Source organism: Protopterus annectens, chromosome 12.part0 (assembly GCF_019279795.1).
Source record: "Protopterus annectens isolate FY-2018-M chromosome 12.part0, PAN1.0, whole genome shotgun sequence".
Classification (NCBI taxonomy): Eukaryota; Metazoa; Chordata; order Ceratodontiformes; family Protopteridae; genus Protopterus; species Protopterus annectens.
In genome coordinates, this window is record NC_056746.1 from 741,556,664 (window position 1) to 741,578,816 (window position 22,153).

Consider the following 22,153-nt stretch of genomic DNA (forward strand, 5'->3'; position numbering starts at 1 on the left):
TATGGCTGGATCTCTGCAGTTACCTATGCATCTCTAGGAGAAAAGAAAATAAAGACATTAACCACAGGTTTGTTAATCCCACTCCCCAAATCACACTAGGCAAATGAATAATGTTAATTTTGCATCAGTAAATCTGTTATTCATTTGTAAGCCATTCACATATCTATAGCTTAACAAAAATTCAATGATAGTATGCTATTTCTCATGTTTAAAATTTTAAGACGTACATCAAAACAGTGTTCTTTGAGACAGAGGGTCCACCACGTAGTCCTGGAGTTTTTATCTTTCATTGCTTTAATCCAACAATGTGAATTATGGTCTGAAATATAAAGAGTTTCCCTTATAGATAATATTGGAATTTTGTCTAGTTCTCATTTGAGAGCTACTTCCTCTTTTTTTCCATTATGATACACATTTCATCTTGTGGGAATGCTTTTCTGTTGATAAATAATATATATTATTGTATATCACCTTCTTTTTGGCTATATATATATATATATATATATATATATATATATATATATATATATATATAGTTCCCATTCAGAAGCCTGAAACATCATAAGCCTGAAAATCAAAATCCTGAAACCAAAAGCCTGAAAATTCAGAATCCTGAAAACTCAAAATCCTGAAAGAACAAAATCCCGAAAGACCAAAATCCTGAAACTCAAAATCCTGAAAACACAAAATAGACATGCTGATGTCATTGTGGCTTTGCTATTGTTAGCCCTGTGGTGTTAGGTCATGCGTTGGGGTCAGGTAAGTGTGCGGTTGGTGTTATTTTAGGGTTAGGGGCGGTTTAAGTGAGTTAGGGTTAGGGCGCAGGTTAGGCATGTATGCAATAGTGACAAATATTGGGGTTAGGGGCGGTTTAAGTGAGTTAGGGTTAGGGCGCGGGTCGGGTGAGTGTGCGATAGTGACAGACCTTAGGGTTAGGGTTAGGGTCAGGGTCAGTTGGTAAATATTAGTGTCTTTATAGTGACATATTAGCATTATTTGTGTTTTCAGGATTTTGAGTTTCAGGATTTTGGTCTTTCGGGATTTTGGGCTTTCAGGATTTTGAGTTTTCAGGATTCTGAATTTTCAGGCTTTTGGTTTCAGGATTTTGATTTTCAGGCTTATGATGTTTCAGGCTTCTGAATGGGAACCATATATATATATATATATATATATATATATATATATATATACATACACCTGTGTGTGTGTGTGTGTGTGTGTGTGTGTGTGTGTGTGTGTGTGTGTGTGTGAGTGTGTGTGTGTGTGTGTGTGCGTGTGTGTAGCTCCAGTACCTATATCAGATGCATCTATTTATAACAAACATGTAGCATCATGATTTGGTAAATATAATATAGCTTAAATCCATCATCCATCCACCCATCCATCAGTCCATCCATTCCATCCAGAACCTCTCTTTCCTGTTTTTTTTTTCCACAGGGGATTGAGGTGCCACTTCACCAGTGACTGTCACCTTGTGTGAAGGCTGCCAGCCTAGATAGATGGAATTTTATAAATAATTCTATGTCATTGTAAATAATATGATCTACAGGCTTGTTTTTACAAATGTAAAAAAACTAAATGTAAGAAAACTGTGTTATATGTTCTGAGCTTCAAAAATGTAATCACAGTGCACCCTCCTGAAAGAAATGTGATAAGTGAAGCATTTTGTGACTGTTTGATCTCAAGCTCAGCGACAGGATGTCTGGACTAAGAAATTCTTTCTATTGTTTTAGTACAAGAGTTAATTACTAGGTTTTATATGTAAAGCATCCTTTATTGCTGTGGTTTCCTGCCACGTGCAAGATTACAAACAAATGTTACATTTTGAGTTCTGTGAGCCTGGGAAACTTCAGTAGATGTGTCAGAAATGATGTAATGTGAAATGACTCAGCAGTAATGTGTATATCAATTTAAGACTATCTCAGAGAGAAAGATTACAGCATTTTTGTATTTTGTTTGAACCTGAACACATCAGCTCACTAGCACTTGCTTGCTCTGCATGTAAGTATTATTTAGAACAGTAATCTCTCTAGAGGTAGATAGAAATATAGCCAGATTAGCTTAGCTGTTTGTTATATTTATGTCAGACTATCCTATAATATTGCTTTAAAAGTTTCCTATAATCTCTGAACTCTTGATTAGCACTGTGTTGAACTGATGAGATTTGTTTTGTGCTTTTATTTATTATTAAATATTTTTAAACCTTTCAAATGTGTCTCTTTTGTGTAAAGATAATTTAAGCTCTTAGCGAGTACTTGCATGTATTTGGTGATAGTGCCCAAGCCAATCCAATAGTCTTGCTGTTCGGCACACTTACTATTGGGATAACAGTAATATTAGACAGTGAAATTGGTCACCCTTTGGGAAAGGCCTGATTAGTAGCTGATAAGAGTAGTTGGTGACACTGATTACTGCTTTATAGCCTGGCAGGAGGGGGCATAGCTGGAGAACCTGTGTCAGCCTTCCCCGGGAGTGTCTGTGTGTTTATATATAAACCAAATCTCAAAGTGTGTGTGTCAGCTACTTGGGCAGGGACATAAAGCACTGGTTGGACAGAGAGGGCACTGGAGTTTTTTGCTTGACTACTCGGCTGAGATCTGAACCCTATAGCTGTGCCAGTGTGGAGTCTTATTGAGAATCTGGAGAGAAAGGGAGAAACTGACCCCAGACTGACTGTGATCCCTGTGTGCTCTTAAGGGAAATTGTACTTTACTGTGTGTGTACTTGTTATCCCCCCAGTGTGCACGCCCCTCACTGGTACTAGTGGTGAAGATTGAGGCTCCTTGAATACTCGGCCAGTGTGCGGGCATCACACCTTAATCCAATGTTCAAACCTCCAGGTGGCTAGCCTACTATTGTTGTTCTTCCATACTAAAGACATGCATGCACTCTTACAACTAATGCATGTCTTTGGAATGTCAGAGGAATCTGGAGCACCTGGTGAAAACAGTAAGCACATTCAAATTTCACACAGAAGGCACCCCAGTCAAGAATCAAACCTGAGAACCTTAACATTTCTACCTAGTTCTCCACTGTGCCACCCTTTTTAATTGATCAAAAGCATGGCTGATATTCCTATGTTCACTGTATTTTGAATATATTCTATTAGTAATTCTGTGAGAGGCCATTAGTTCTGCAAATTTAAGCATGAACTGACGAATACACCCATCTAAACCTATGAATGATGTAACATGTGTTTTTGTTTGTGGTGTGGCAGCACTTTTTATAACTTCAGTTTTATTAATATGAGGTGAACGTATGCTTTGTCCTTTATATCTTTCCCCCAAAAAATATCACATTCTTGTACTGCTATCTTGCATTTTCTATAATGAATTGTTAGATCCATTTTTATAAAACTGCCCAAAATTGCTTCGAGTGTTGCATCATGCGTTGTTCCCAACTCTTGTTACATATTATCAAATAATCAGGAAAATCTCTGACAAAATTATACATACAGGAAACCAAGCAGGCCATGACAATCTGAAAAGTTGTTGATACACCATGCAGACTAAACACTGTTCATTTGAAGTCTAGTAATCCAAATGGAGTTTGGAAAAGCAGTGTACTCTTTACTTTCTGTTGCAAGAGGTATTTGCTAATATCAATTTTTTTATATTTAGAAGATTATGTTGTGTGTGCTATAGTAAGAATTATGTTATCACTACATATCAGCGAGTAGGCCTCAAACTTATTAACACAGTTCACTTGTTAGAAATCAATTAAATTTTTTTTTATAACAAAGACCACTGAGAATGCCCATTTAATCCACCCCCCCCCCCCCCATTGCAACATCTGGAAATGACATTTTCTCTCAAATTAAATAGTATTCAGTACTGGTGCTTACATATAATTTGAGCATTATTTTTCAAAAAACATTTTATGTTGTATATGATACAGTAGACCTGTCTTGTCAGCAAATAAGTCTTTATACTGGTCTAAGAGTTGAAATAATTCCTCTTACTGACATTATGGTAAACTACAATTCAGTTTTATTCCAACTTACATTAATACCAATAGTCTGAGTACTAGGTTCAAAATGATTTCTGTCAATCCATTTTTAATCAATTCATGTGATGTTATATTAGCGTGTATATAGTATAGGTGACAGAACTAGGTCTGCTGAATAATTGGCACATTCCTTGCCAACATATGTTTTAACTTTTGATTACACACTGAGCAATAATTAGCCACAGTTTATTTTTTTTCTTTTGAAACCTGATTGTAACTTATTTGTGTTTTTCACATATCTTCATGTGATTCGTTAAGAAAGTTATAAATCAGGCAGTCTGTGATACCCATTGCCTGGAGGTATTTCCGAACATGGAAGATGTTTTTCCTCTGAGGATTGTCTCTTATTTTTAATAATCCTTCTGGGTTACTGTCTTAGACTAACTGAAATGTGGAGATCCCAGTGTTAATTTGACATGCTTTTCTATAAGTAAATAAAATGGTAGGTATATGTATCAAATATTACCTTCAAAATAAGTCTTTAATATTCAGTTATATGATCTGTCAGAGGATAGTAAGGTAATGTGGAAATAGTTTGAATATAAATAATCTTGTAACACTCTTCTAGCAATGTAGACAATACATTAACCCAATGACCAGTCAATGTTAAGTGTCAATGCTAAAAAAATTATTAAGTGAAGAAATTATGGAAAAGTAATTCATCACTCCTTGTGTACATGTACTGCTTACAACAATCTAAAGGTAAAGGGTGTTGAAGTGCTACTATGGCTCTCACTATTGTTCAAAAAGGATGCATTCTATTTAATATATTTATAAGTACTGCATGCATTATAGAATTCAGAGCATATAAGCAGACAGCAGAAAATAAATAACGTCACATATATGCTGCATTCCCAGATCCCTTTCCTAAACTTACAGCCAACCTATATAAATAATATAATATTATTAATCCATGGGATTCTAGACAGATATCTGTCAAGTGTTTTTGACAAAGGCATATGACTTCCGGTTTGTTGATGCAAGGGCAGGATGGGATCCCTCCTCCTCCTCTGTGTGTCAGACCTAGTTAAAACTTAATTGCTGCATTTTTCTACCTGCACAAACTAAATTAACTTTGGGCATATTACATCCCAGTCAACTGGATGTCACCTAAAGGTAGAAAGACAAAACAAGATAACACTAATAATAAAAGAGAGGACAATACAGCCAAGGAAATCACCAGTCAACACATTGCAGCCTGCTGAAGAACACATAGAGAGAGGGAACAATAAGATGAATCACTGGAGATGATGCCATGTATCACTAAGTGAAAAGATGGATGGAGTGCTTGACAAATTAGTTAAGCTATGGATCACAGTTATGAAGTAAGCAATGGGGCACAGTTGTTAGGTCAAAGACAAAGTACAAAATGTCCAGTCTCTCTCTGAGAGAGTTCTTAACTTATTACAGCAGAGTGATGTCTCCAGGCATTTCTGCAATTACCTCCTACTGTGCCTCTATGCGTCAAATATTGCCTGTTCATATTTGCATTAATAGTTCCAAAACCATGTCACATACAAGGTATCAGAATATTTTATCTTGAAGCATACATGATGGCAAACACAACTGTACTGATATATGACATCTATCAATGAGTATTTGTTAGAACTGTATGGTGATAACTTTATTTTTTAAAGGCTAAAGCCACACCCCCTGGGAGTTAAATGTACACACTCAAAAGAGCTCTACTGGATGGAATGAGTTAAGTTAATATCAAATATTACTTCTGAGTTAGCTTGGATGACATCACTTTTTGTCACATGACTTAAGTTGCCAAGCTAACCCCCCCCCCCATTGTAGCATTTTACATCTCCTTGTGAAAAATACATAGCCTTCAGATGTTTGCAGTTGCTAGAAGACATAAAACAATAAAACACTTAAAAACAATGCAGAAGGTACCCTAGTTCTAGACATCTTGTATCCTTGCTGCATTGAAACGAACTTATATAGCACAATTGTAAAACAATTTAATTTCAACTTATGTTCTTGAAGTTTTGCAAGTTAACTCTATATGTTCCAGTTTCTATTATTAAAACATATACATTTGCCCAGGTATATAGTTTATATACATATCTGTTTTTTTCCAGTAGGGTGCATTGTGTACACATCCTTGAAGCTCAGTACTGTACAAACACTGTTCAACACAGACTTCTGTACCAGTAGTTTAATATACACATAACATATAGTTTTAATGTTGTTGTTGTTTGTCTTTCAGCTTTTTCCAGGTAAGGGGTCGCCACAGTGGAACTCCGGTCCACTAATGATTGGCAGTAGATTTTTACAAAATGCCGAGGTGCCAGCTTGACGCCCAACCTTCAAGGAAGGCATGCCCATTTACACACACACACATGTCTTTTGAACACTACCTAACCACGGGGTGGATATGCAGACTCCACACAGAAGGCACTCCCAAGCCAAGCTGAGAATCGAACGGGAGAACCTCTTGCTACAGCCGTACCACCGATTTGGTAAAACAAGCAATTGCAGCATGCTGGTATTCTCAAATGGCATATAACTATTTACAAAATTCTAGGTATCTCGGCTGGCAGTGTCTCCGTTTGTTACATTTCTATAAAAATCATATATCTACCAGCCTCTGGAAAGTCACTGGGGTATTTTTTCATCCCAAAGGGCATCTTCATGAACTCATACAACCTGAAAGGAGTCACAAAGGCTGACCTCTACCTAGTGCTGGAAGTCAAGGGCACCTGCCAGTAACCTTTGGTAAGATCAATAGTGGTAAGATACTTAGCTCCACCCAGCTGCTCTAGGGCTTTATCTGTCCTAGGTATGGGTAAGCATATAACTTTGTGTGACTATTTAATTTCCTGTAGTCCACACAGAGCCTGGTGCTGCCATCCTTCTTTGCTACCAGCACAACTGGGGAGGCCCAGGGACTACTGGACTCCTGGATTACACCTAGTTCCAACATTTCCTATATCTCCTCCCTCAGAGTCTGCTTAACTCTCTCAGTCACCCTATAAGGGGTCTGCTTAATAAGTCTTTGGTGTCCTGTATCCACATAGTGCTGCACCAGGTGGGTGCACCCTGGTTTCCCAGTGAAGAAGTCCCCAAACTCCTGCAACACTGCTTGAATTTATTAAAACTGGGTAGGGAATAGCTGCTGGGACATTGCTACCCTTTCCTCTGAGGTGTCAGTCCAAGCCTCACTGAGGAGATCAATCACCAGATCCCCCGCAGCCTCCTCCTGCCATCCACTGCAAATACTCAGCACAAGGGCTTCTCTATCATGGTAAGCTTTCATCATGTTAATATGGTACAATTTGTGCCCCTGCCTACTGCCCAGCAGTTCTATCATGTAGTTAACATCACTGACCTTCCTTCCCACCTTGTAGAGTCCCTCCCAAGCTGCCTGCAGCTTATTGTGTCTGACAGAAATGAGAACCATTGCCTGTTTCCCTACAGCATACTCTCTAGCTCAAGCATTCCTGTCATGACAGACCGTTTCCTGCAGTTGGGCTTCTGCCAGGTTCTCCTGGGCCAAGCCCATGAGTTCCCTGAGCCTTGTCTGGAGGTTTAGGACGTATGCAACAACAGACTCCTTGGGGATTCACACTCACCCTCCCAATCATCTCAAATCAAATCTAGAGGTCCCCCTGACCCTATGCCCATACAGCAACTCAAAGGGTGAAAAACTTGTGGATTCATGGGGTACCTCCCTGTAAGCAAACAACTGATGGAGCAAATATTTGTCCCACTCCCTTTTAAACTGGTCTGAAAATGCCAGTAGCATCATCTTGAGTGTAGAGTTTAACCTCTCAACAAGACAATTAGTCTTGGAATGATAGGGGTGGTCTTTAGGTGCTTCACCCCACAGTATTTCCACAGACAAGCCAGCAGGATTGACATGAAATTGGCACCTCTGTCAGTCAGTATTTCTTTTGGGAAACCTACCCTAATGGAAATCTCTAACAAAGCATTTGCCACCTTTTCTGCCACAATGGAGGACAGACTCATCCTCAGGGTATCTGGTAGAATAATCTACTACAACTAGGATATACTTTTTCCATGTTGAACTTGGGGTACTCAGAGGCCCCAAAATATCCATAGGTACCCTCTAAAAATGGCTCCTCAATCACAGGCAAAGACATCAAAAACTACAATCCACTCTGCTACAGGCAACATGATGAGCTCAGTGTCTCTCCAACCTAACACCACTCTTAAGTATCCAACTGCGGTACCACCTTTATCATTCTTATAAGAAAAGCACAGTCCGGGTCTGAACTGTCTGCAAACAGCTAAAGTTAACTTTGAACCTAACACCACTCTTAAGTATTCAACTGCGGTACCACCTTTATCATTCTTATAAGAAAAGCGCAGTCCAGGTCTGAACTGTCTGCAAACATGTAAAGTTAACTTTGAACCTGACACCACTCTTAAGTATTCAACTGCGGTACCACCTTTATCATTCTTATAAGAAAAGCACAGTCTGGGTCTGAACTGTCTGCAAACAGCTAAAGTTAACTTTGAACCTAACACCACTCTTAAGTAATCAACTGTGGTACCACCTTTATCATTCTTAAAAAAAAAGCGCAATCTGGGTCTGAACTGTCTGCAAACAGCTAAAGTTAACTTTGAACCTAACACCACTCTTAAGTATTCATCTGTGATACCACCTTTATCATTCTTATAAGAAAAGCACAGTCCTGGTCTGAACTGTCTGCAAACAGCTAAAGCTAACTCTGAACTAACACCACTCAAGTATTCAACTGCGGTACCACCTTTATCATTCTTATAAGAAAAGCACAGTCCGGGTCTGAACTGTCTGCAAACAGCTAAAGTTAACTTTGAACCTAACACCACTCTTAAGTATTCAACTGTGATACCACCTTTATCATTCTTATAAGAAAAGCGCAGTCCGGGTCTGAACTGTCTGCAAACAGCTAAAGCTAACTCTGAACTAACACCACTCAAGTATTCAACTGCGGTACCACCTTTATCATTGTTATAAGAAAAGCGCAGTCCGGGTCTGAACTTTCTGCAAACATCTAAAGCTAACTTTGAACCTAACACCACTCTTAAGTATTCAACTGCAGCACCACCTTTATCATTCTTATAAGAAAAGTGCAGTCCAGGTCTGAACTGTCTGCAAGACAAACAACGTTCTCAGTAGAAAAAACACTTTAATGTGAGGAGCAAAGCTTTGGGATAAAATCCTTTATCAATACTGAAAATACAAATGCAAATGCAGAGTATATATAGGTCTAAAAAAGTCATATGACCGGCAGCCAAGAAGTCACATGACCCAATCATTAAAAGAAAACATGTAGAAATAAATAAATATGCAAAGCTAAAAAATGCAACAGCATAATGCATACATGAAAACAAAAACATTTAAAAGGAAGAATGTATATTTTTAAAAAGCAAAGTTTTAACCTAAAATCACATGTACAATCATATACATAAAGAAAATCTCATAATCTAGATCTACTCATTCTGACCAAAATAGGTTTAAGGCTGACAGTACTATTCAAACCAGGGGTGAGTCACCCATCAATCTAATTTTCCAGTTGTATTCTTTAATTTCTAATTTGTTATTGATATCACCACCTCTGGGTGAGGGTGAAACATGGTCTATAGCTTTAAATTTAAATACATGCTGTTCACCAAAACATAGCCTGTGTTTATATAAAGCATTAGTGTCCACACATCTTCAATTTCAGACTAGTGTGCTGTGAGCCTATCTTTAAGTTTTCGCGTGGTTTTACCCACATAGAGAGACTTGCATAATACACAGGTAGCAGGTAAACCACGTGGGTGGTGACACAAGTAGCAGTTACATTGAACCTAAACAGCCTCTTACTGACTGGGTGTTCAAAGATACCTAAATGTTCATCATCAATGTCATCACAGCATGAGCAGTTATAACATTTTCGTGTGCCCATAATGCTGGATGGATGTGTTGTGATATTTGTAGGAAAATCTTTGTAACAGAGGACACTCTTGAGGGTTCTCATGGTACGATATGCAAAAAATGGGACATTGCCCAGCATTGCTTTTAACTCTTCAGATGCCATCAAGATTAGCCAATTCTTATGGATATCGTTTAATACATGGTGTTTTGTACTAAGCAGTAACATATCTTACTTTCATCTCATTCTGGATGGACACATTGGGCAAGCCAACAGCTTGTGTTTCTATGGCGTCATTTAACATAACAGGGGTCACCCTCGACTTTCTTTCCTCTAGCACATTTAGTTTCTCATTATTTAAGGTGGTAGCATCATAACCACTGTTAGTGAAATCAGCTATCATCTCATTCAACTGTTGGAGAAGCTAGGATCTTCGTGTTAAACCTACTGGCTCTATAAAATTGAGACCTGACAGTACCTCTAAAAACATGTGGCACATGCATACTACTTGCATGAGTGTACCTTCCTGCACAGACTTCCTTTCTATGAAGGCTTGTTCTAAGTGTACCACCGTCAAGACTCAAGTTGATATCTAAAAAATTAATAGTAATTTCAGATGAACACATTTTGAACTTCAAAAAAGATGAGATTGAATTGATGTACAGCATAAAATCATTCAAATCCTGTACGTATCCCCAAATCAAAAACAGTCGTCCACAAATCGTTGAAAGAACTTTACATTATCTTTATATGGATTCAAACCACTAAATAAATGTTTCCTTTCCCACTGGTATAAAACTAGGTTGGCATAAGTATTGGCTACTGAAGTACCCATAGCCACACCTGTGAGCTGAAGATACAAGGATTCATTAAAAGGAAAACATTATTTCTCAACACCACATCCATGAGTGCATATTTTTCAATTTTGTGGAAGTTGGGATCAGGACATGAGTAATAATTCCCTCAACAAATCCAGGCCAATATCAGTTGGAATGACAGTAAACAAAGATACTATGTCTAGGGTTACCAAAGGTACCTTCTTAGATGTAGAGACGCCTTCTCTATGTTATACCATTGCTTAAGCTTCTGAACAAAATCAATGGTGTCACGTAAGATAGAGTCACATTGACTAAAATATGGTTGAAGTTGATCATGCAAATAAACTGAAAGCGGCTCTGTTACCCAACCAGCACCTGAAACAATTGGCCTCATTGGTGGATCAGTGAGGGATTTGTGGATCTTAGGGATGCCATATAACTGTGGGGTAAATGGGCACGGTACGGTCAAATAATTAAATAGATCTAAGTCTATGTCACCTTGGATCTGTAGGTCATAAATTACCATATTCACGTATGAGATACATTTCTTAACATCCAAGGGGATTTCCTTAAATGCAGTGTCATCACTAAGTAAACTAGACATAGCCAAAAAATATTTGTCTCTATTCATAAGCACAACTGCACCCCCCTTATCAGCTTGCTTAATGACAATATTGACAAATATTTTGAATAGAGACAAATATTTTTTGGCAATGTCTAGTTTACTTAGTGATGACACTGCATTTAAGGAAATCACCCCTTTGGATGTTAAGAAATGTATCTCATACGTGAATATGGTAATTTATGACCTACAGATCCAAGGTGACATAGACTTAGATCTATTTAATTATTTGACCGTACCGTGCCCAATTACCCCACAGTTATATGGCATCCCTAAGATCCACAAATCCCTCACGGATCCACCAATGAGGCCAATTGTTTCAGGTGCTGGTTGGGTAACAGAGCCGCTTTCAGTTTATTTGCATGATCAACTTCAACCATATCTTAGTCAATGTGACTCTATCTCACGTGACACCATTGATTTTGTTCAGAAGCTTAAGCAATGGTATAACATAGAGAAGGCGTCTCTACATCTAAGAAGGTACCTTTTGGTAACCCTAGACATAGTATCTTTGTTTACTGTCATTCCAACTGATATTGGCCTGGATTTGTTGAGGGAATTCTTACTCTCATGTCCTGATCCCAACTTCCACAAAATTGAAAAAAATATGCACTCTCATGGATGTGGTGTTGAGAAATGTTTTCCTTTTTAATGAATCCTTGTATCTTCAGCTCACACGTGTGGCTATGGGTACTTCGGTAGCCAATACTTATGCCAACCTAGTTTTATACCAGTGGGAAAGGAAACATTTATTTAGTGGTTTGAATCCATATAAAGATAATGTAAAGTTCTTTCAACGATTTGTGGACGACTGTTTTTTGATTTGGGGGGGCACGTTACAGGATTTGAATGATTTTATGCTGTACATCAATCCAATCTCATCTTTTTTGAAGTTCAAAATGTGTTCATCTGAAATTACTATTAATTTTTTAGATATCAACTTGAGTCTTGACGGTGGTACACTTAGAACAAGCCTCCATAGAAAGGAAGTCTGTGCAGGAAGGTACACTCATGCAAGTAGTATGCATGCGCCACATGTTTTTAGAGGTACTGTCAGGTCTCAATTTTATAGAGCCAGTAGGTTTAACACGGAAGATCCTAGCTTCTCTGAACAGTTGAATGAGATGATAGCCAATTTCACTAACAGTGGTTATGATGCTACCACCTTAAATAATGAGAAACTAAATGTGCTAGAGGAAAGAAAGTCGAGGGTGGCCCCTGTTATGTTAGATGACGCCATAGAAACACAAGCTGTTGGCTTGCCCAATGTGTCCATCCAGAATGAGATGAAAGTAAGATACGTTACTTCGTTTAGTACAAAAACACCATGTATTAAACGTATTATCCATAAGAATTGGCTAATCTTGATGGCATCTAAAGAGTTAAAAGCAATGCTGGGCAATGTCCCATTTTTTGCATATCGTACCATGAGAACCCTCAAGAGTGTCCTCTGTTACAAAGATTTTCCTACAAATATCACAACACAACAATCCAGCATTATGGGCACACGAAAATATTATAACTGCTCGTGCTGTGATGACATTGATGATGAACATTTAGGTATCTTTGAACACCCAGTCAGTAAGAGGCTGTTTAGGTTCAATGTAACTGCTACTTGTGTCACCACCCACGTGGTTTACCTTGCTACCTGTGTATTATGCAACTCTTTCTATGTGGGTAAAACCACGCGTAAACTTAAAGATAGGATCACAGAACACAAGTCTGAAATTCGAAGATGTGTGGACACTAATGCTTTATATAAACACAGGCTATGTTTTGGTGAACAGCATGTATTTAAATTTAAAGCTATAGACCATGTTTCACCCTCACCCAGAGGTGGTGATATCAATAACAAATTAGAAATTAAAGAATACAACTGGATAATTAGATTGATGGGTGACTCACCCCCTCACCCCCTGGTTTGAATAGTACTGTCAGTCTTAAACCTATTTTGGTCAGAATGAGTAGATCTAGATTATGAGATTTTCTCTTTATGTATATGATTGTACATGTGATTTTTAGGTTAAAACTTTGCTTTTTTTAAAAATATACATTCTTCCTTTTTTTAAAAATATACATTCTTTCTTTTTTAAATTTTTTTTGTTTTCATGTATGCATTATGCTGTTTCATCTTTTAGCTTTGCATATTTATTTATTTCTACATGTTTTCTTTTAATGATTGGGTCATGTGACTTCTTGGCTGCCGGTCATATGACTTTTTTAGACCTATATATACTCTGCATTTGCATTTATATTTTCAGTATTGATAAAGGATTTTATCCGAAAGCTTTGCTCCTCACATTAAAGTGTTTTTTCTACTGAGAACGTTGTTTGTCTTGCTGGACCTCTTGGCATTTGTGTTTGGACATTTTCTTCTGAACTGTCTGCAAACAGCTAAAGTTAACTTTGAACCTAACACCACTCTTTAAGTATTCATCTGCGGTATCGCCTTTATCATTCTGATAAGAAAAGCGCAGTCTGGGTCTGAACTGTCTGCAAATAGCTAAAGTTAACTTTGAACCTAACACCACTCTTAAGTATTCAGCTGCAGTACCACCTTTATCATTCTTATAAGAAAAGCGCAGTCTGAACTGTCTGCAAACAGCTAAAGTTAACTTTAAACCTAACACCACTCTTAAGTATTCAACTGCGGTACCACCTTTATCATTCTTATAAGAAAAGCGCAGTCCGGTTCTGAACTGTCTGCAAACAGCTAAAGTTAACTTTGAGTATGTGTCTACCTGTTTGAGCCAATATTCATTTTCCCCTGGAGAGCACTGTGCTTTGGCTTGTAAGCAACCCCCCCCCCCCATGTACACACACACACACACACACACACACACACACACACACACACACACACTCATCTTCCACTTTCTCTCTTATTCCATTATGTTAGCAAATAGTATCCATAACTGATCAATAATGTGTGTTTGTTAATTTAAACTGAGACCACAGTAGCCTCTTGATACAAGGTTATCCTGGTTTTCCACCTGAAATGACTTACAGTTTCAGAACAGTCCTTGGTCAATTCTGATTGTTTCGTAAACACAAACTTACCTTTGCTTTGGCTCATTAGCAGCAGTACAAAAGAACTGCCTGCTCACACCCTTGTTCTCCCCCTCCCCCTTCCCTGTTAAGCCAATCCCAAAGTTAATAAATATTACCTGTGGCAGGCATCATTTTTAAAACTACAACCACCCTTTGTCACTATCATATGTTCATTTATCAGTTTACTCTGTTACCTGATTGTTTCCAGCCCCCTCATAAGAGCAACTAACAGGGTCTCTACCCGCTTCACTCCCCACCCTGCCCACTATTCCCTCCCACCCCAGTGGTCCTACCTTTATTACACTCACAAACCCCTCCCATCTTTCCAATAGCCACCCACAGCACTAACCCAACACTTCCTCCTCCATATTCCCACTACTATCACACCTCCTCTACTAACATGTAAAAGCATACCTTACCTATGCTCACTGCATGCACTCTCCTTGCACATCTTACATCCTACCAAAGCTCCATCATTCCCCCACTCAATCACTACCACTGTCCTACTACTCACACCACCACTCATGTCTCACCCTCACTCAGCTCCCATACCACCAACTCAAGAACCATCCTTATGCACCCCCGCATATTCTACCAACTATATTACTCAAACATAAAGCATCTCTACAACTTAACATAGTGACCCTCCTACCATACCTATTACCCACAGACCACAATCATAAAGTTTCCCTAATAAACAAACACATTCAAAAACTGAGAAAACTAATAACCTCATGCATATCAAAACTAGCCCTAACTGGAGACATCCACCCCAACCCTGGCCCTACCATCTCCAATCCCAGTCCTCATAATCAGACTAGAAACCACAACTTCTCCCATATCACAGCCAATAGAAAGCCAAGTGATGTCCTTCTACTAAGCCTAAATATTAGAAGTATATCCAACAAAGTCCATGAACTCCATGCCACCACAGACTTGTACTCCCCAGATATAGTCATCCTGACAGAAACCTGGCTAAAACCTCACATTACCAGTGAGCAAATACTCCCTACCGGTTACGGCATACTAAGAGTAGACTGGCTAAAAAAGAAAGTTGGCGGTGTAGCTATAACATTTAAACAGCATCTAAACATCCAGATTTTAAAATCATCATCTCTACAAATAGGCAATGAATAAATAATATATACCAACCTCAAAATAAACCAAAACAAAACCATCAACATAATTGGATGCTTCTTCCCACCGGGCCAAAACATCCCTCTACTAGAAAACCTCCTCAGCTGGTCTACCCACCATCTCCCCCAAGAAGCTATCATTTTATGTGATTTCAATACTGACTGGCAATCATGTTCTGGCAACAATCCAACCCATCATATAAACCTTCATGGCTTCACCCAACTAGTCCAGTCACCAACCAGGATAAATAAAAACTCCAGCAAGCACACTACCCTGGATTGTATACTAGTCAGTAAGAGCCCCCAGTCATATATAACAGGCTGCTTATCAGATAGTCTCAGTGATCACTCCCCAACATTCCTACTCAAAAAATACCTATACCAAGCTAAACCGGTCATCTACCATCAAATACGTAAAAAACTAAACTTTAACCCACTCACATTCATCTCATCCCTCAAAGAATGTAACTGGCATCCCCTAAAGTACCTCAGCCTTGATGAAAAAGTTGAATTTTTTAATACTACCTTCCTGAACATCCTTAATTATCATGCCCCCATAAGACTTTCCAGAACAAAAGCACAACCCTCCCCATGGCTACAGAAAACCACTAAGTCAGAAATGAAAAACAGGGATAAAGCCTGGGAGCACTGGGGCAAAAGCAAAACCCCCTCAACTAGACAGAAATTCCTAGAACTATACAATAGAGTTAAAAAAGCTAATAAAACAGGATAAATTCCAATGCTACCAGTCTGCCCTAGACTCCTCCCAATGCAGCCCCAAACAATTCTGGTCCTCCATAAACTCCATCCTCCACCCAGGTAAAGTCAGTACCCCTCCTCCTAACATGCCTCACACCTCCGAAAATATTGCTACCTCATTCAATACACACTTCACACAAACCATACTATCACTAGCTAAACAACACAACCCCCCTCCCCTCTAACCCACACCTTCAACTAGTAATCTCCCCACTGCCTTCTCTTTTTCTCCTGTACCTACCTCCAACATAAAAAAACTCTTAACTAAACTTAAGCCCACCAAATTAGCAGCAGACAACCTCCCAAGTGAATACCTACAAATCGCAGCTGATGCTCTGGCCTACTCAGTATCCATCTTGATTAACCAATCTCTGTCAGAACGTTACGTTCCCACACTGTGGAAAGTATCACATATAATTCCCCTCCACAGAACTAACCAGTTACCGCCCCATAACTATTCTCTCTCCACTCTCCAAAATACTAGGGAGATGCATACATTCTCAGGTCTAGACTACCTCCTTACTAACAACCTCCTTTCCAGTACTCAGCATGGTTTCCGGCCAAACCATAGCACCACCACTGCCTTACTCTCCTTTACTAACACTATCCTTCAGCATAAAAACAATGGCTATCTCTTCTCTGCTACTTTCCTAGACTTATCTAAAACATTTGACATGGTCCCACACAAACAACTCACCTCTATCCTCAATAACCTATCCTTCTCTCAATCAGTCACCAACTGGTTTCAGAGTTACCTGTCTGACCACCAACAATCTGTTGTATGGCAGAATTACATATATCCCCAACTACCTGTCTCCATAGGGGTTCCCCAAGGATCCATCCTTGGACCCCTACTCTTCTCTGTTTTCACCAATAATCTAGCCTCTGCCACCAAACATGGCACACATACAATACGCAGATGACTCAACCATCATCTGCTCAGCCCAGTCCCTACCCAAACTGCAAAAAGTCACACAGGAAGCCTTTTCCTCTGTTGAAACTTGGTTATCCGATGCCCAGTTAATACTCAACCCAAACAAAACTAAACTACTCGTCTTACAACCCACCAAACATACTCAAAACAACTCTCACTTTAACATCACAGCAAAAGACAACACCACTATATACCCAACTGAACACACCAAATTTCTAGGAGTGGAAATAGACAATAAACTAAAATTTGACATTCACATATCCATGACCATAAAAAAAGACCACAAAAAACTAGGAGCATTATACAGAAATAAGCAACTTCTCACCAAAGCAGCAAAGATTTCAATAGCAAATTCCCAGCTTATCTCCACCCTACTTTATACCTCTCCAATATATACCAATCTAAGGCAATGCGATCTAAACAAGCTAGAGACCTGCTACAACAAAATTGCCAAATTCGCCACAGGGCATCCTACCGTAGTCACCACTGTCTCGCACTTGCTGAACTGGGCTGACTTGAACTCCCTCACCTCCTTCAATGGTATCAGCTATCACTCACCCACAAACTAGTAAACCATCCACTAAATGTCCCATCCCTCCAGAATCTACTCCAACCCTGTCACACCGCCAGACCACTAAGATCCAGCAACAAAAATCACTTGCAGATCACTAAAGCCAATAACTCAGCTGGTGAAGCACTATTCTCTTGCGCCATAGCCAAATTATGGAACTCCCTCCCATCCACAATTACCTCCGTACCATCATGCACCCAATTCAAAACTTTACTAAAAGCACACCTAAAAACATGCTGGCTATGCCCTTGCAACTCCCACTCTAATATCACCCACCCCATACAACCACTACCTTTCTTTCCAACCAACTAACTACCTTGATTATAGCAGGCTCAGATGCTCATAAGGCTAGTACTTATTATACAGCAGGAACTTCTTATTGTAACATTTGTTAATGTCTGTTATGTACTTCGCAGATAAAGATTCTAGCTGTCTACTGATTTACTATGTTCTTCATCTGTAAATATGTTTGTAATTAATTGCTATGTTAAATTGTTAATCGCTATGTAATCCAGTGTAACTACTGTCTGTTTATTTTAAATGTGGAGCTTTTCTCCCCAGGCCTCCACTGAAAATGGACCTATGTCCAGTCAGACACTCCCGGTCAACAAATGTAAACAAATAAATAAATAAATAAATGGAGTTTTCAGCTTGTCTCCTGCCTTGCCTACATTTTGGTACTGCTCACAGGTCCTGCAGTATCCTGTTACATCTTTGGAAATCCCAGGCCAATAAAAGTTCTGCATGATACGTCTCTTTTTATGTTTTATGCCCATATGACCTGCAAAAGGAATATTATGGGCTATGGCTAGAAGTGCCAGATGGTAGGCTCTGGGCACTACCAACTGCTGTATTCTCTCACCCTCTAGCCCTCTCTCAGGAGTCCACCCTCTATACAGTAACCCTTTTTCACAGTATACAGATTCCCCTTTTCCTTGAGAATCAAGTGCCTCACTCACTACCTCTCTCAGGCCTTGTAATACAGGGTCTGAAAGCTGAGCCTGTCTCAACTCTTTCTTGGTAATCCTTCCCAGCTCTCCTCCAACAGGAAGTCTGGCATCCACTGACAGCAGTGCCTCACTGTCAGCCTGCACTCACTCTGTCCAAGGCAACATCTGTACCCAAAAGCAGCTGCCAAACGTGAACTGAGAATTGCAATGCTTAATGTAGGTTCACTGACAGGATGCAGCTTGGAAGTGGATGACATGATGATACGGAGGAAGCTGGACATCCTATGTATCCAAGAGATGAGATGGAAGGGCAGTGCAGCAAAGCCATTCGGCTTGGGATCCAGAGTCTATTACTCAAGTGGAGGGCAGGCTATAAATGGTGTAGGAATTGTGGTGAGAGAGAGGCTTCATAAGGCAGTAAGGGATATCATCAGAATTAATGACAGACTCATGGCAGTCAGACTCCAGTGTAATAAAAAGTCTTGGCTTTTCCCGGTTAGGGGTCGCCACAATGGAACTCCGGTCTGCTAATGATTAACAGTGGATTTTTACGGTGCCGAGTTGCCAGCCCGATGCCCAACCTTCAAAGAAGGCACACCCATTCACACATGCACCTACCTGCATGTATTTAGATGTCACTCAACAGTGAGGAGGACATGCAGACTTCACACAGAAGGCACTCCAGCCGAGAATTGAACAGGAGAACCTCTTGTTGTGAGATGACAATGCTAACTGCTGCACCACCCAGGCCTCTCAATAGGGCAGTATTCATAATCTCAGCCTATGCTCCACAGCAGGGTTTTGATAGTGAGGAAAAGAGTGCATTCAGACAGCAGTTGCAGGACCTATTGGATTAAGCAGGACAACATGAATTGGTGTTGATAATGGGTGACTTGAATGCACATATTGGGACAGACAGAACAGGATATGAGGGCTGTCTGAGTCCACATGGGTGGGGCAACAGGAATAAAGAACGAGAAGTCATTCTATACTTCTGTCTGGCAAATGGCTTGATAGTAGCCAACACATGGTTCAGAAAGTGAGACAGTCAAAAGATCACATACAAGAGTAGTTAACATGCAACTCAGGTAGACTTCCTCCTAGTGAGGAAAAGGCACTGGGGCAGAATCCATGATTTCAAAATCATCCCCAGTGAAACAGTTGGCCCACAGCATAAACCACTAGTTGCCACAATCACCTGCAAGCAGTGTCAGAGAAGGCACAAAGGTCAACAGAGACCAGGCTGAAGACCTGGAAGTTGACTGGAGAGAAAGTACAACAATTCAAGGAATTACACAGGGCACTAGCACCCCAAGAAGAGGAGGAAATAGGTGGAGTTGAAGAAGAATGGCAGCACCTAAAAACAGCATGTGTTAGGACTACAAAAACAGATATGTGGCTGAGACAGGTATGGAAATAAGGTACATACGGGAAGCCGGTGGTGGAATACAGACGTCCAGGAAGTCATCAAAAGAAAAAAGGAGTGCAGGAAGAAGTCCAAGACAGAAAAGACTGACCAGGCTAGGAAGGGCTACTGGGTGGCTAACAAAGAAGCTAAGAAAGAAGTTGCAATAGCAACAAATAGGACATCAGAGACACTCTGCCAACATATGGAAAGTGACTCAGTAAGGGGCACAAAGAAACAATATCAGGTTGCAAGGCAAAGACAGAAAGATAAAGAAGACAGTCAGACATCCTTCATAAGGGATGCCAGCAACAACCTGCTCACCAGCCCAGAGGACATCAAAGGCAGATGGAAGGAGTATTTCCAGCAGCTTCTGAATGAAGAAAACTGCACATAAGCTGTATTGCCCCAGAAACAGCCTACAATGAGAAAAGAAGAGGAGCCCACCCTAGAAGAAGTAAGAACAGCACTAAGGAAGATGAAGTCAGGGAAAGCAGCAGGCTCAGATGAGGTCACAGCAGATATGATAAAGATGTTGGGTGGGATAGGCTAGCAATGGTTCCTGAGGGTACTAATAGCAGTGTGGAGTGAAAGGCATATCCCAGATGACTGGAGAATAAGCGTACTCGTGCCAGTGTACAAGAACAAAGGGGACATCCACAACTGTGGGCAGTACAGAGCCATCAAACTCCTATCACATTGCATGAAAGTTCTGGAGAGGATGATTGATAAATGGATATGCAGAGTAGTAGAATGTTAGACTGGAGATGAGCAGTTTGGATTCAGATCAGGATGTACCACAACTTGACCCGATGTTTACATTGAGACAGATATTTGAGAAGAAGCTAGTGATGAATTGAGAGTCCAACTGGGCATTCTTAGCCTTACAGAAAGCATATGACAAGGTCCCAAGAAAGCTGATTTTGGCAGTACTGGGGGGGGGGGGTTGAAGTCCCAGAAACATTGTTAGAATTAGTGCAGGCTATGTACAAGAACCCAATGACTTAAGTATGGACAGTGTTTGGCCTCACAGAGGGGTTCCCAGTGGGTGTGGGAGTACATCAGCGTTCAGCTCTGAGCCCACTGCTGTTCATACTGGTGATGGACTACATTAGCAAACAGGACGATTCAACAAAGCTGCTGTATGCAGATGATGTGGCAGTACAGGCAGACTCTGAACTAGAACTTCAGCAAAGAATAGGAGAATGGAATGCAAATCTGAAGGCACATGGGATGAAACTAAGCACAGCTAAGACAGTGGTAATGGCAGCAAATTGGGGAAATCAGAAGAAGCTGAGAATAAAGATAGAAGGGAAGATAGTGGAACAGATAAACAGCTTCAAGTATCTGGGAGGAGTAGTTCAGGTGAAGGGTAGCCTGAATGAAGAGGTCAAAGCTAGAATCAGAGGGGCTGCAGCCAAATGGCATAGAGTGTAAGGTGTAGTCTATGACAGAAGAATACCAAAGAAGCTGAAAAGTAAGATGTACAAGATAGTGGTGCAATCAGTACTACTGTATAGTACAGAAGCCTGGGCAGTAAAGGCAGAACAGTTGAAGAAGGTAGAGGTGATGGAAATGAAGTGCCTGAGAAAGGTGATAGAATGCACACTGTGGGACAGATAAAGAAATGGTGATGTACAAGCAGAATCCAAAGTAGCTCCTATTGCAGAAAAAAATCAAAGAGAACAGATTACGGTAGTTTGGGCACATGTGTAGAAAAGCAGAAGACAATCTGGTGAGGAAGATTTGGGACAGACAGAAAGAGGATAAGAGGAAGTGAGGACATCCAACAAAGAGGTGAATGGATTGTGTGAAATAAGATCGGCAACAGTCAGGCATGAGTGTTGAAGAAGGAAGGACTGTGGCACTGAATCAAGAGAGTTGGTGACAGTTAACACGATACACCAGCCTCATGTAGAAAAATGGGAAAAAGGGGGCTGATGATGATGATGATGACGATGATGATGAAGCAGTTGTAGCTCACCTTCAGTCTCACTGCTACAGGGTAGCTCCCTCCCTGAAGTAA